Source organism: Pezoporus wallicus, unplaced genomic scaffold, assembly GCF_028554395.1.
Source record: "Pezoporus wallicus isolate ANWC-B61680 ecotype Strahan unplaced genomic scaffold, APGP_CSIRO_Pwel_v1 contig_2348, whole genome shotgun sequence".
Taxonomy (NCBI): Eukaryota; Metazoa; Chordata; class Aves; order Psittaciformes; family Psittacidae; genus Pezoporus; species Pezoporus wallicus.
The window spans coordinates 999,437-1,014,834 of record NW_026636985.1 but is presented as its reverse complement, the minus strand read 5'-3'; the positions used below and the strand labels follow the sequence as shown (position 1 = coordinate 1,014,834).

The window sequence follows — 15,398 nt, the reverse complement described above, 5'->3', positions numbered from 1 at the left end:
AGCTGCTTTGGCACTGAACATCTCAGTTCTGTGAAGGAATCACCATTCAGGGATGTTCAAACGGGGGAGAACAAAACCCATTAGTCACCACTAATTCATTTGATTGTGAAACACTTACTTGGACTGAAGTAGGAGCTGCTCTTAAGTCTTTAAAGGATTAGCTGCCTGCTGGTCTTCCGTGCCTGCAACCATTTATCTAAGCTACTGCTGCAAATTGTGCTGTTAACCTGTCAGGCAAGGTTTGAACCTTTCTTTCCTTGTCAGTGGGAAATGCGTGGTACATGGGATAGTGGGGAATGACTACATCCACAGTCAGAATGTCTGGGTTCTTTCCCCAGCTTCTTGAAGGAGGGAAAAGACAGAGAATGAATATATTGATAAGTGTCTACTTGAGGACATTGCAAAACCAAATGAGGGGCTGTAAAGAGTTTAGGGATTACGAGATGTTTTCAAATGCATCCTGCCCCCTACTTCCATCTTTTCCATGGGCTGTTACCAGGGCAAATAATTCTTTTCCCTCCTGCTGACCTGTTGGCACGCAGCATTGCCATCCTGCTCCATCCTCAGGCTTGCATTTGTCGTCCCGTGTTGCATCATGTTCAGCACAAGAGGTCAAAGCAGCTGGCCAAAAACCAGCTGCCAGGGGAGGGTTTGCTCATGCAAGAGCATCAGTTTCTGAGCTAAAAGCTGTGCTGAGCAAAGGAGACTTTCATTCTAGCAAGAATCCTTGAAGAAAGCTGGGAATTCACCTCACAAGGGTTATTTCTTCCTCTTACACATGTAGTATCTTTAGTGTAAAGGGAAAGATCTCATGTCCTTAAGCCTACAAATACTGAGTAGCGTCACCATATAATTTTCTAGCAGTTGTTATCATTAGGATGTCATTAGGAAAAATCATAATGATTTTCCTTGTCTCTCAACACGCCAGTTCATGTCGCAGCACGACTTCTCCACTGCTATTTTGGGTGCTGCTTTCCCAGACAAATGTCTCCTTTTCTTTGCATTTGATCCTGCACGTCAAGTGAATCCTTGCTGCCTTTTATTGCATGAGAACAGAGGCGGGATTGTAACATGGGCCAGGGCATGGTCTCCAACTTCAAACGCAGAAAACTATTTGTCAAGGTTTCTCTTTGTTGGGTGGCTGCGTTTCAAATCACTTCAAAGTTCAACTCACAAACAGCTTGTGTTCTAATCCTCCCCATGGAACAAGGGAGGCTCTTTGACTTGTGCCCACAGCCACTGAGACACTGAAGGCTTGAAGCTGGGAGCCTGCTCCACTCCTGGGAATTTATCACAGGAAGGATGGAGGGAATGTTTGAAGGGACCTTAAAGCTCCTCCAGCTCCAACCCCTGCCACAGGCAGGGACCCCTTCCACTGGAGCAGCTTGCTCCAAGCCCCTGTGTCCAACCTGGCCTTGAGCACTGCCAGTGCCTGTGCCAGGCTAGAACCAACCTGATCTTCCCCTGTTTCAGCCTGAACCCATCACCCCTTGTCCTATGGCTACAGTCCCTGATGAAGAGTCCCTCTCCAGCATCCTTGTAGCCCCCTTCAGGCACTGGAGCTGCTCTCAGGTCTCCCCTTCAGGAGCCTTCTCTTCTCCAGGCTGACCCAGCCCAGCTCTCTCAGCCTGGCTCCAGAGCAGAGCTGCTCCAGCCCTCGCAGCATCTCCATGGCCTCCTCTGGACTTGCTCCAGCAGCTCCATGTCCCCCTTGTGCTGTTGCCCCAGAGCTGGATCAGGGCTGCAGATCAGGTCTCCCCAGAGCACTGCAGAGGGGCAGAATCCCCCCCCTTGACCCCTTTCCCCTCCTGTCAACAGGTCTCCAGAGGGACTAAGGGCCGGCACAAATCCCTTCTCCCAGCTCTGCTGTAGTGAGGGAAAGTCATCTACCAGTGGCAAGATGAGCCAGAGCTCGCAGGAACACTTCAGTGACACTGCCTCAGAGTGGCTGACACCAAGTATGAGTTGTGGAGAGGTGGCACGTGAGGCAGGGAAGGAGTTAACGCAATAAAGGGCAATTTGCTGGGGAGAAGTTGGAGTTCATTGTTCAAGGCTCTGCTGTGGATTTCCTTTTTATCCTTTCCTCTCTGAGTCTTGGCTCTAAGCATAAAAGAGGTTGCTAGTCCTTCCTCTCCCTGTTTTTATTTAGACTGCGAGCCCTCTGAGGCGAGGACTGTACCTTAACCTGTGTGCAGCAGCACAGTGGGAAAGCTTCACGGGCAGGGAACTATAAATAGTGAGCCTGTGCAGCCCTGTGGCATCCATGCTTGCTATAATTGCCTGGTTTGTGCTCCTGTGACAAGTGTTAGTTCAGCTGTCAGGGAAAGGGGGAACTGAGAAGCATTATCAGAGACAACTTCCAGCTCTCGTGTTGCCCATTGAGCTTTGGTTTGGGCCTGGTTCTCCCTCCTGCCCCGAGTTCTTCTTTTCCTGTGTGTAAATGATGCCCAGTGGGATTTGGGCAGTCCCAGAGCTGCAAAGGGCTTGTTGTGGTGCTGCCTCAGCACCACACATTTATTATGCCACTTGCTCGAGGAGGTTGATTCTGCAGCAGTGGTTTTCCTGTCACTCCTGACATCACTGTGTTTTGTTACTCCACGCTCTCATGAGGAATTAAATGAGTCATGGGGCAACAGTGGGTAAAAGCAATGACAAAGTCCAAGCCCACCCTTCCTCCCTGAACAGTGTGTGGCTGGTCTGTCAGGATAGCTTGCAAGTGGGTTTAAGTGATGAAAGGTTAAACCAGCGATTCTCCCTCTGCTACCACTAGGAAGGTCTGAGTAAGCAACCACGAGAGTGCTGCTGCCTATTCTTTGTACTATAAAGGGCCTTCATTTGAACTCCCAGTGGAGGTGGCTTAAGAAAACATGGGTTTTATTCTATGCTATAAAATTCCTCTAATGGACTTAATGATTCTGTGTGCCAAGTCCACATCCTTTTGGAAGTAGTTTCAGTGGAAGGCAGTTATGCTGGTCCTGCCTATCCACATCTGTCAGCAGAAGCTGCCATTTACTGCCACAGCTTTGAACAAGAGCCATGCATGAGCTTGACATGAGGTGGCAAAACCCAGCTTGTCCCCTGCTTGAAGACTGTCTCTCCAAGTGATGCAGGCTTCAGCTGATGGGTAGCTACAAGCAAAACACCAGTGTGAATGTGCACCAGCACAGCAAATACGTCAGGAGCTGTCACCATGGGCTCTGCAGTGCCTCTTCTGCTGCCACAACGTCTCAGAGTCAGGAGATGTGGCTCCAGCGATTCAGCACCATTGGCAACTAGAACCTGGCAGGAAAAGAGAACAGGGAGGATAAATGGATTGTGTTTTCCTTCCCCAATCCTGGTCCCACTCTTCCCAAGATGTTAAGGGCTAATTTCGGCGGCTATGCCTTTGAAAAGAAGACTGGGAATGAACTCTGAGAGGTGACTAAGCCCATCTCCTCCTTCCTCAGCCAAAGGCAAGCCTTCCTCCTGACTCAGCAAGTTAAATCTCATCTATTTGATACAGCCCGAGGTACCAGACATAACAGCATCAAGAAAATTAGTTTCCCATCCAAAGCATGAGCTGTGCAGATGAGTTAGTGTTCCTGTAAGTGTTCTTGCTTACTCTTCCTTCCCTATATTCACTGAAAACACGTGGTCAATGTGGTTTGAACAACCCTAGAGCAAGAAGCACAGGAACCTGCTCTGGGTTGTTTGTCCTGTGCTGGCTGCCACAATCTGCTCTCCATTTACATGCTATTTTGCACAGGCAAAGGTGAAGGAAGGTCTCCTCTCTCCAAAAGCTACCAGAGGTAAAACCATCTTGATAAAAGCAGCAGGGATCCAATAATCCTGCAACCATGCAGATTGTTTTCTCCTCCTCCCCTATTGATTTATGATGTGAATTGAGGCAACTCTAACTTTGCAGCCCCTGCCATTTATCTCCCTATATAGCAAGCACAGCAGTACATCTGCCTCTCAGATGGCTGGCTGAAGCCTCAGTAATTTGAGTACTTGGATCAAAGTCGGCTGAGATCCTTGGACCAAAAGCCCTATTTGCTATTAAGAGCACTTTGCACTAATTAAACTTCATAGAATTCTCCTTGGGTTTTCCTGCCTCCTTTTTGCAGCTGACACAAGTGAGGATTTAGCTGAGACGAGGCCGTTCAGGTTTAGAAATAGTTCTTAGAGATCAGTATTTTCACTGTCTCAATTTCCATGTAAGACAAGAGGGGAAACAGCAATCAAGTCATGACTTTCCCCAAGAGAAACTATGCGTTTAGGTAGGTGGAGGAACCCGAGGTGGTGTTTTCCACTAGGTGGTGGTAGACAGCATTGTTTAAGAAGGGTTATTCACTCTTCCCCTCTTTACCTGGTACAACAGAAGCCCAGGTTCTGTCCTGTTCTGTATTCTCTTTCCATTACAGTTACTACTCCATAATCCAGGGAAAGAAGCCAAAACATCACTGCTGGTGAGCTCTTCACTCTTTTCTTGGGGAGGTTTTTTTCCACCTCCCAAGAAGCTGTTGAAACACCAGAGGTTCCGTTTCTATTTTGTGCAACGCAGTAAAAGCTATTCCTGTTATCCATATACATGTGTACATGTATTAATTCCTGGATCCATCCATAGGAATCACATAAAATAGTGTTGATCTGCTTGGGGGGTAGACTATTTCCTTCTATCTCCTTGCATAAAACAACCCTCCAACCCAAAACACACCAAGAAAACCAGCCAGGGAATTGGAAATGAGCCATGGATCCCAGACCCAAACCAAGCATCCTTGGATCGAACTGGATGTGAAGTTTGGATTTGGTCTTTTGGAGCTCGCGGACTCAGATCAATGATTCACATCCCTGTTTGAGGCAGCGCTTTGGTTTAACATGGAAATATTGAGTAAACAGAAGGGATTCCAGCCAAAAAACATTTCAGTCTCAGTTAAATTTATGCCGCTAACGTCCATGCTGCATCTCAAAACCCTGACCTTCTGTAGCCCTGTCCTTACCATTCTATTTGCACAGAGCCATGAAGAAACAAACAACATCGAGCTGGCAAGCTTGGGGAACACACTCCTAAAGGTTACCTCCGACTATCGCAATAGTCTTGCGTTCTTTGGCTGCAGAGAAGGACACAGAGCCCAGCCTAAAGGCTCCACTACAACAGTATCTCCTCACAAAGACTTGCAGCTCCACATGGGCACAACCTCACCACAAAATCAAGTCCCTGCTTGCGTCTGTGGTGGAGATGTTGTGGTGATTCAGGCTGGCAGACATCACAAAGCACTATTCGCTCATGCGCTCTCTATTCGTTACTACTGTGATTACATTAACACTATAATATTTATCCTGAGTTATGAAAGCAAACGTAATGAGGGATTAGTAAAAAGAAGAGAAGGAGGAATTTGGACTCCAGGAGTGCAGTGGGAGCTGAAGAATGTCTTAACTTTAGGCCAGTTAAGGCAATTACAGCAGGAATTCAGGCTATCTCATTTTGATGGACAGGTATTCTGCACTGGTTGAAGTGGGAAGACTGGCTTAAGCCTCCTATTGTGGCTGTCTAGATGCAGCAACACCTCACCTGATCAGGTAAATCCTCAAGTGAGCTTTGAGGAGCTCATATAAGCTCCTAGATTAGAGGTACCATAGCAAAGAAAATACCAAAGGGACTGGGTCTCCTTTAGTTCTGCACAAGAAATGATTAATGATAGCTGATTTCTCTCGACAGCGTTATTCTGATGAAGGACATGCACATGCATATCCTGTGTCTCCGATCCTTCCGACTGTTTTATGGTCCTGTGAATCATTCAGGCAGAAAGTGACTGTCTTTATAAACACTTCATGGTTCGTCACTGCATTTTAATAACAGACATTATATATGCCAAGTATTCCAGTAAAACAGTTATTACTTCTTCTGCAGCATAAAATGGGCTCTGGCTTCCTGAAGGAGTGAAATGCCAGGGCATTTGCTGGACCTCCACAGCACAGAAGGCCACCTGGAAGAGGAACAAAAGGCTGAAAAATGCATCTGCTGGGTTTGAGCCCGTGGTTCCAAGGGGTTAAGCTACGTCAAATTCAATTCTTGGAGCACTAAATCCACTTTTATCATCTTTCCCCTGCTTGTCCTTGGGATTGCCATGACCCCGAGGTCTCTTTTGCTGTTCCATTTCAATCTGACTGATGCCCAGGTCTGCACTTCTCTTGTATCTCTTGTGTTGTCCCTTGCAGCTCTCTTGTGTTACCTGTATTTCACTCTTCCACCCTCCACCAGCAGAGGGTTAGGAAATTATAACACTCATAAAGAAAAGCTGTGTCTCTGCCAGTAATTTCTGAACACAGAAAGGCTGCATCACTGAATGCATCGGATCCATCTTCCTGCACAAACTCCTGTCAACAGCGAAACTGCTGCAGTCTCAATCAATCTTGCATTACTAAAATAGCCCTTATATCACAGCACCATGCTCCTCTACCCTAACAAACAAAGGCTATTACCATTTAAAAGCTGCACTAACTCCATGGATAGGTTTGGAATAAGGCCAGGCATTGAATAATGTCTAAGGGATCAATATTCAGGCTGTTCAGCCTGGAGAAGAGAAGCTGCGTGGAGACCTCATAGCAGCCTTCCAGTAGCTGAAGGGGGCCTATAGGGATGCTGGGGAGGGACTCTTCATTAGGGACTGTAGTGACAGGACAAGGGGTAATGGATTAAAACTTAAACAGGGGAAGTTTAGATTGGATATAAGGAAGAAGTTATTTACTATAAGGGGTGAGGCACTGGAATGGGTTGCCCAGGGAAGGTGTGAATGCTCCATCCCTGGCAGTGTTCAAGGCCAGGTTGGACAGAGCCTTGGGTGAGATGGTTTAGTGTGAGGTGTCCCTGTCCAGTGCAGGGGGGTTGGAACTGGATGATCTTAAGGTCCTTTCCAACCTTAACTATTCTATAATTCATAATCTAGAACAGCACAAGAGATGTGTTGTGATTTATTGGGGTCCTATCCACTTCTCCATCTGGTTCACTTGAAGACCTTTTAGAAGTTTAAGGAGTGTATTGTAGTGACCATGTTAAAAATACATGCACAAGAAGGATGAGAGGCACAAGTGCTCCAGAGGCCTTGTAGGGTCTCTGCTCTTGAACTCCTGGGCTCTAACAGGATCTGATGAAACGCTCTTTAGAGGGGCAAGGGGATGGAAGGGGTCAGCCAGCTGGTACTGGGTGAACATTCCTGGTACTGAACTGTGCAAACAGCAGCTGGAAAGGCAAAGACCTGAAAGATCAACAAAGAACTGGAGGTCTGGGTACAACTGATGCAATGGTTCCAATGAGTTTCACTGGTGCAGGAGCACGGGCGCTGCTATTGACTGCCAGCTACGAGGCACCTGCATCAAGTAAGGAAGGGGCTGCTGGGGGAGAGAGCTCAGCACCAGGCAGTGTTAGCTCAAGGCCACCTACTGGAAATGAGCAGCATGGGGCTTGGAGGGGGGTTTGTGGCGGGGAGAAAAGGTAGGAATTTGGGGGGGGGGGGTACAAAGGAGGTGGAAAGGAGGCAGAAGGGGGCAGAAAGGAGGTAGAAAGGGGGCAGAAAGGACACAGAATGGAGGCAGAAAGGAGGTATAAAGCAGGTAGAAAGGAGGTAGAAAGCAGGCAGAAAGCAGGCAGAACAGAGGCAGAAAGGAGGCAGAAAGGAGGTAGAAAGGGGGCCCAGCTCTGGCTTCCCAGAAAAGCACCAAGTGCCCCAAGGTTCAGCTCTTGGCACATGTGAGAACTGCACCTACTGGAAAGGGCAGAAGCCAACTTAGAGCGAGTTGATGTTATCAGACCCCACTGGGGATTTCGGGCTGTGGGAGGCCGTGCCCATCGTCGCTACGGGGTACGGGGAACACTCAACCCATGTGCTGGTGAGCGATCCCTGTTGAAAGCTCACTAAACCGAGATGTGAGGCTAGAGGGACGTGTGCGGTGGAGGTGCCGTTTCTGGGGCAGAATCAACTGCTTTTTGCCCCCCCTAAGCTCACCCTCCTACTATGAACGATGGATTTTTCCAGAGGGGAACAGAAAACCCAACCCGAAAACACCAAACCTCAGGAAGGGCCATGGCCGCCTGTGGTGACACCAACCAAGCGCCATCTTCCTGGGGGTTGAGGAAGGACCCCCACAGACAAAGCCCCCCGCGGTTGAAGCCTCGCCACGGGTCCCTCCTCACCGCCCGGTGCCGCCATGACAGCAGGGCCCTGACGGGAGAAGGGTGGGCGGCGGGCGCCATCTTGTCGGGGGCGGAGCAGGGCCCGGCCCGCCCCGCCCCGTGCTCTGCCTGCCGGGGCCGCCCCGGCCTCGCCGCACTCGCCGCTGCCGCCCGAGCGGAGCCGCAGCCCGCAGCGCCATTGCCGCCCTCACTCAGCCCGCTATGGCAGGTGAGCCCGTCCCCTTCCTCCTTCCGCAGGGGGAGAGATGCCGCCGCATGGAGGCTGGCAGCCTCGCCGGTGCCTTCCCCCGCGGGCACCGCTCTCCCCTCAGCCCGCCGCGGTCACCGCTGCCGTTCGCTGTCACCTCCATCCCGCCCCAGCCGGAGAGCCGCCCTCCATCCCCACACGGCCGCGGCTCGCCCCTTCCTCCTCACGGGGAGGTGGGGTCGGGGCTCCCCGGCAGCCTCCCACCATGTTGCCCGGCCGCCCTTCACCTTGGCCGCGGGGCTCGGCGCCGGCCGTGCCGCTCCTCCTCTCCCTTTTTATTTCTCTTACTTCTATTTTAAACCTTCCCCGTGGGCTCCGGGCCGGCGTTCCCCGGCTCGGCGGAGCCCGCAGCCCGCCTTGGGCGGAGGGGAAAGGGGGGCACCTACCTGGGCATGGGGGATGCCTGAGGGGGGAAGCCTGCGGGGCCTGCTGTTATCGGCTGGGTTTTGGTTTGGTTTGGGTTTTTTTTTCCTGTCATTGTTATTTTATGTGTTTAATCCGACACAAAATGGGTGGCAGAGCCGCAAGCTCGCAATTGGGATGGAGAAATGCAGGTTAATTCTTCCCTGGTCCTGAAGGGGTGGCCACGCTTTCTTCTCTGATCCCGTTCTCGTGATGCGCTTTGAGGTGGTGGTTTTTTAACCCCCTTTTCATTTATTTATTTGGGGTTTTTTCTTTTTTTTTTTTTTTTTTTTTTTGGGGGGGGGGGGGGGGGGGTGGTGATATTTGGGGGCATTTTTTGTGGTTTTTTAATTTCTTTTTCCGGAGGGCAAATCGCAGCAATAAATATTTCTATTTTCTGCCTTTTTTTTTGTTGTTGTTGTTTTTCAAGACCCATATCGCATGTGGCTTTCTTTTGTTTTAAGGTACATTTTGGGTAGCAATAAGTGATGGAGGTAGCGCAGAAAAATGTCTGAACAAAGCTTGGCGAAAGCCTTCAGTGAGGTTTCCCTTGCTTAATGGGTAACATCTACCTACCTAGAGCATGCATTGCTGTTGTGAGTGGCTTTTGCCTTTCTTCATGAAGGATGAGGATGCAGGCAGAGGCTTGCACAGCTCCATTCCTGTCCTTTCCTTTTCGAGCCATCGTTGTCATCCCATAGACTGGGCAGACTCAGTGCAGTTAAAGGGGTCCCACACACCCCATCCTTTACCTTCAGCAGGCAAGTGCAGGCAGGGGCTGGCCCCCAAAGGGAGCTGCAGGCAGAGGTTCCTGCAGGAAAGGGAACTCCCCAGATGTATTGAACACAAGGTAAAGACCTTGAGTGTTAATTTTTTCCCATCTTATCACTTGCCCCATGCAGCTGGCTCGAGTTCAGTGCCAGGTAAGTGCTCTGCTCCCTGTTGCTGCTGAACTTGACCAGCTGAAATAAAACCACCGACTGTTCTGTTTTGACAGGGAGCTTAATACCTCTATCCTCGCGTTGCCAACCTTCAACAAGCTTCAAATTACCCAGTTTAAGCTTAAAGAAATAGCTGCTTTGGGTAGTGGTTTTGCTGGCAGCTGGAGTTTGGTGCAGGCTGTAAAACCTAGTGGAGAAGCAGGACAAATGCTGGAGGGATGAGCTGCTGATGTGTTGCGCAGTGCCAGAGCTGCACACCTTGATCTGCCTGGTGATTTCGCTATAGATAAAGGATTATTGCAACAAGGAGCTCAGGTTAGTAAACTGGAAAATAATCCCTGAGATACGTAGAACGCTTGGATTAGTAGTTGATGAGCCCCTTACAACCCTACTCCCAGCTTCGAGTCATCATCCAGATAGCTTGGAAGTAGAGCAGTATTAACATGGAGATGCATTGAAACAAATCCAGCCTTGGGCTGAGGTTAAACTGAGATTTTTATCATGGATTTAAACAAGCCTTTGGCTTTAGTAAAGATGCAAATAGGAGTTGAAAATGTCTTGTCAGACCCCTGGGGATAAGGGAAGGAGTTAAGAGTGCGATTCTCAAGGGCGGGTTGTGCTCCTGCTGTTCCTTAACAGACCGAGCTCATATGGTTTAACATCCATCCCAGTCTGTCTCTTGTCTGTAAGCCCTGCTCTTAGCTAGGCTTAGATTTGGTGAACTTTCTCAAGGCACATGGCTCTTGGTTCAACCAGATGTAAGGAGCTGGGTGGAAATGGGGTTCTCTGAATATGGGCCTCTTGCTCCTTCTGCATCTTTAGCACAGCAACAAATCTGAAGGAAAACCAGCTTTTCAAATAGTAATTTGGGCTGCGGGTTGGTGACTGTTTCCTTCGGTGGCAGCACCAATTTAAGCAGCCCCCATCCATCACTGGTTGTGCGCTCCCAGCCCTGCAGTGACCCCTCGGTGGTGCTGGTACCCGCTCAGTGGGGTCAGGGATTTGTCTGCAGTTCAAAGGTTTTTAAACTAAACCAAGTCGAGTTTTCTTTCTTTGGTGCTGTCAGTTTGTATCTTGGGTTTTGTTTGGTTTTTATTTCCTGAGGTAGCCGAATCTGTCAACTTCCTCAATGTAATGAACTTTCTTATTGTGCTATGAAGTGGTTTTGTTGTGCTGTTAAGGTTGATTGGAGACTTGAAAAACTAAATGGGTGAACCGTTACCCATCTTCAGTATGAGCTCCTCCAGGAGTGGCTGTTAAGCTGCTCTGAATGTCAGCAGTTAACCTCTTCTGATCCTTGTGTGTACAGGGGTAAGACAACTGATACATTCGGAGCTGGTCCAGTTGATAGCAGGTTACAAATTGGTGTCTCACACCAGATGGTTTTTGGAAGATCTTACTCTGCTGTAGCTCTTCCTGTCAGTGCATCTGTGAACCATGTAAGAAAAACAGAAAGAAAACTCAAGCCCAAAAAGATTCTGTGGGCCACTTCAAGAGATTTATTTTACTTTCCAACACCTTTATGCATTCATCCATACGAGAGAAAACGCAGAGAATGGTTTTTCTTCCATTGAAGATGATGGTTCTCGTATTGCTGGAACAATCTATTTGCATCAAGTGTTCTTATTTATGAGTCACAGTGGTCATGGAATGGTCTGACAGCAGTTACAGTGGGCTTTATTTTACTCAAAAGCTGCAGGAAGAAAATATTGACAGTTAGGATGAGTAAAGGAATGAAGTAAATCATTTCAAATGAAGGCTGTTTGCCATGTTCTCCAGCCGTTCCCAGGGGTGAAGTGCACGAAGTCATCGTGCTAACACATCATGCTCCCGTCAGAGCTGGGGAGCGTGTTTTCTTTATTGCTAAATATTTTTAGTTGTTATGAGCTGTCTTTCTGACAATGTTTATTTGAAGGCAACTTGCTGGTATTTGGCCATTTCCAGGTTACGGGGAGGAAAGGTCTGCTGCTTGAGTGTTCTTCTCTTAGCGATGAATCTAAACGTGGATTTCTTGCCATGGTAATTTGGCCATGAAATAGGTAGAACTCAGAACACCTCCTTGGGAAAGGGAACTGGGCTGTTGAAACACTGCTGGCACTTGGTGGAGGAATGAAGTAGGAGGGAGAACTAGCCTTCTGGTTAAGAGGTCTCCTGCTCTGGTTTTATTTCTTGCTCTCAACGTTAATCTTGGCCTTTTTTTTTTTTGCCAAACATAGCAATAACAATGTGTATGGCATCAGAATCCAGCATGCCTGTGACACCCCGTGCAGCTCCCACCGTGTTCTCATCCAGCGCGTGCTCAGAGGTTGGATGAACCTGGTTTTTATGGTACTCAGTGTTGTCACGGGTGTAGCAGACAGTGAATCATCAGTCACCTTGGGCCTTGCAGAGAGCTCTGGTCGTCTTGGCTGTGCCATGGCCCCAGGATAGAGTTGGGCTTTTTGGTTTGGGAAAGACCAGTTGGCCATCGAGGCTGTCCTAAGGGAATCCCAAAGCACATGTTTGGGGGGGGGGGGGAAGAGATTGAAATACTCTTTGTTCCTATCTGACAACTCCATTTGATGTGCAGAGGAGGCTCGAGGTAATTGTAAATCTAGTCTTTTAATGGGTTTATAATTAGACATTCTATGATCTAAATCTCTGTGTGTCTCAGCTCTCAGGCCAGAAGATGAAAGTGGTAGTTATGGTGGGGTAGAAATGCACCAGCCAAGTGGCTGGTCTTCAGTTTGATTTTCTTTTATATTAAAAAGAAAACTGCTTCAGGAGAGAATAAACTTTGCTCTGTTCTGGGAAGGGGAATTTCCAGAGTTTCTTCTCACCACGTTCAGGCAGCCAGAATGCTTTATTCCCCCAAACCTGTGTTGATAAGCATGTAATAAAATCAATGTGTATTGCTAAGTGTGTCCAAGGCCAGGTTGGACAGAGCCTTGGGTGGCATGGTTTAGTGTGAGGTGTCCCTGCCCATGGCAGGGGGATTGGAGCTGGATGATCTTAAGGTCCTTTCCAACCCTAACCATTCTATGATTCTATGGGTGATGATGGTATATCTGGGGTTTAGCTTGTGTATTGTGGAGCCTGATGGATCTTGCTCCTTTGAATGATGTTTTGCTTTTATTTGTGTCAGCAAAGTGCCGGAGAACAAGCTCTGATCGTTGTGTTTTTAGGAGCAGATTAGTCGGGTTGTAAGAGCTGGAGGAGCTCTTACTAGCAGTGCAGTACCTGTGAGTATTCCTGAACTTGTAGGCTCCGTGTGGCATGAAAGCAATAACCGAAGTTCATGTGCATTTAGATTGAACCAGCATTCCTTTGTCACCTCCTTTGTGCTAAAAGGGCCTGTTTTCATTCAGCACTCCTTTATGCTTCAGATTAAAACTGCTTCAAGTATGGGCTCAAATTAGTCGAAACGATGAGGGAGAGATTGACTCACTGTTATATTTTGGTTGGGCTGTTTTGCAATGCTGTGAGTCACCGAATGGCTCTCAAATGGCTCCATGTCCCCCAAATTTGTTGTCTGAATTTATATTTAATATTGCAGTGCTTGTGTCATTCAGCTGAAGCATTCTCAGGCTGCTGGTGGACAGCAGTGCAGGAAAGGAAGTAAAAAGCCACTTGGAGGCGGGGGTTCTGCACTCACATTCCTGGGCATTAACCTCACCTGGGGATGCTTTGAGGAGTTTGGGCTCTAAATCTGAGGAATGGGGATTTCCTCTTGATTTTGCATGGCTGTGAAATGGCAGCCTCAGGCAACAAGGCCATTTTAGTGGTGTGCTGGCTGTTAGTAGCTTGTAAGATTGTAAAAGTTAGGAGAATAAAGTGCAGTTTGGAAGCTTTAATAGGAAGGTGCCTTAAACACTGCTTTCCTAAGTGTGCTGTTAGCTGTGTTTATATGATGAGGCAGTTAATGTGCTGTTAGTGAGTTTATCCCAGTGCTCTGGATGCTATTGTTGAGCTGGTGGTAGCAACTGGAAAGCAATGCTGGGGCATTAAGCATATCTTTACTTTTCTAGCACAGAAGTAGCTAGCTACCTAAAGAGTTTCTTTTTTCCTGCCCTTGTTCCCTTTATCACTTACCTGTATCATCTTGTATTGAAGCTCGGTGTGCTCTTTTGTTGTGCCCTTAAAGAAAACAGTGTGTATGTATTCTTATGAGTATTCATGGTCATGAAGAGTATCTCCTAGAGAAGGGCATGTGGCTCCACACCAGGAATTTCACTTCTTGTTGGGAAGCTTGGAATGGAAATAAAATGCTGGGCTGCAAAGTTATTCTGTGGGCTGAATAAAATGGAAGTGACCCAGTGCTGATAGCACTTAATGGACTGTGCTGTGATCAGGTTGGATGTTCCAGGGGGTCTTTGAATCCCTGTGACAGGAGATATAAGTCATAAATTCATCAATCTTGCCCTCTGTTTATGACTTGCTCTTTGTGTGGAGAATCCTGTATTCAGACCCTTACCAAAGAAAACCCATCCCTGGGCCTTCAGGTGGTGAAGCACCAATAGCTTCACAAGTTACAGCAGCTTTTCTTCTTCATATTTTATATAAAATGAGTTGTTCCTGAAAGCTGAGGAGATGTTCCTGGTATGGAAGCATTTACTTGGTCATATTTGAACCGGCTGGAGTTTGTGCTAAAAGCTTAAGGAGTATGATTGATTTCCTGAGGAGCACTGCATTGTATAAAGGCCAAACCTAAGGCATTACTGGGATTCAGAGTGATGAGAAGGAAATGGGAGCTGCAGGGTCCTATTCTGCAGGATCAGACCCCAAGATATAACTGCAATATTCTCATGCTGTTCTGTGCCCTTTCAGATATGGGAACAATAACAGTTATCAGCCCTTTGCTGATATTAGAGCTGTGTATTTTGCATGGGTACCATGTAATTTTTTGTGCAGAATTTAGGAGGTTATGCTGTGCATAATACTTGTTATCAGTATAATAACTTTTATTGTTATATACCCAAGTGTTGTGATTTTGTTGTAGTAAAATGGTATATCTATGTATTTCATGATAGGATGGTTGTAAGGTACTTAAAGCTCTTCCAGCTCCAACCCCCTGCCACAGGTAGGGACACCTTCCACTAGAGGAGGTTGCTCCAAGCCCCTGTGTCCAACCTGGCCTTGAACACTGCCATGTTTTGTATTTGCTCTAGTCAGAAACTGGAAATTGAATGGGAACAGCTCAATTTGTGCTGTGTTCATTTCACAACAGAAAACATCAAATCTGGCTTGGTATAAATAATAATCTCTAGTACTGACTGCCCTTATGGCTTGAATTTTCCTGGACTGGAGGGTACATTCTGAAGTCTATAAACTGAGGTGGCTTTTACAAGGCTTTTGGATGAGCCCCTGTTTTCATTGTCAGTGTGCCTTGTTTGCAAAGAGCAGAAAAGGCAAAGGATAAAGCTTGAGCTCCTTCCGAGACAATACATGATCCTTCTGGTGAAAACAGAGCTCTAAAAAGGCCCTTGTGCAGACAGGGAAGAACTCCTGTAATCTTGAGCCCTGGGTACTTGTAAACATCCATTGCTAATGAGCCTTACTCTTCTCTGGAAGGGATCAAACACATTTAATGCTTTTCATGAAGATGCCTAATAAGGCACAGTTGAATGAAGCAAAGCTGTCAGTGGAGCCTTCTGTTAAG

General features: G+C 47.6%; 1 protein-coding gene across 1 annotated transcript in view; it reads left to right on the top strand.

The window, feature by feature from the left end:
• Positions 1-8,241: 8,241 nt before the first annotated feature.
• Positions 8,242-15,398, top strand: part of SLC23A2 (solute carrier family 23 member 2) — a 54,218-nt gene continuing 47,061 nt past the window's right edge. The window contains exon 1 of the mRNA XM_057402519.1: positions 8,242-8,378. The gene's annotated coding sequence lies outside the window, so the exon portion shown is untranslated. The remainder of the gene's footprint in view (positions 8,379-15,398) is intronic.